Source organism: Populus euphratica, unplaced genomic scaffold (assembly GCF_000495115.2).
Source record: "Populus euphratica unplaced genomic scaffold, PopEup_1.0 scaffold167.1, whole genome shotgun sequence".
Classification (NCBI taxonomy): Eukaryota; Viridiplantae; Streptophyta; class Magnoliopsida; order Malpighiales; family Salicaceae; genus Populus; species Populus euphratica.
In genome coordinates, this window is record NW_011500052.1 from 278,814 (window position 1) to 279,682 (window position 869).

Here is an 869-nt window from a genome sequence, read left to right on the forward strand (position 1 = left end):
TTCAAGCTGAGAGAAAGATTCATTTAGCGTATGGGGAGGCGGTCTTGGGTTAATGAGGGGTGTGTTAATAGCTATATTTTTAGGAGGTAGTCAAGTCTTAGGGGTCGTTCCCAAAACTTTAGCACAAGGGGACATCATTGGAAAAATAATTGGAGAGGAACTACACGTCTCTACAAGGAGAGGAACTACAGGTCTCCACAATGTTTGCTTGAATGAATGCAATCCTTAACCATGTTGATGACTTTATTGCCTTACAAGGTGGCCTATGCACATTGGAAGAGATATTTTATATTTTTACCCTAAATTCAACTCACTTAGGAGCTATTGGCCCAACGCTTGTTACATGAGTTTAGGAGAAAAGCTTAAGGAAATCAAACGTTATACTATCCACGTATCAGTATCGGTAACCTGAGTTACTAAACTTGTCGGGGTGTCTCAACACCTAATGCCCTAAGACCAACTGATCTAAGAGTCATTAGCCAAAAACTCGTTACATGGGTTAAAGATGCATTGTGTTTTAAGTTATATGTATATATATTTTAGTACAAATATACTAGCTAAAAAAAGCATAACTGAACTCTTCACCATCACATAATAAGAAGATAAAAGCATATCTCTAAAGATTTGACAATAAAATGTTCAACGTGGAGAGTCTTCTCAAATCTATTTTTTCTAAAGCTCTAATTAGTAAGGTTAGCAATTATTTTTTATGGAAACAATTATATGCTCTTCTCGATCGAACTCTCTTTTAAGTGAAATAAGTAATGAAAAAAAATGCTTTTAAATTGAAAAAACAAGCATGACCAGACATGGACATTCTTGATTTCAAGAATAAAATCTCTTGAACTTCATCAATCTCCTAGTATTTC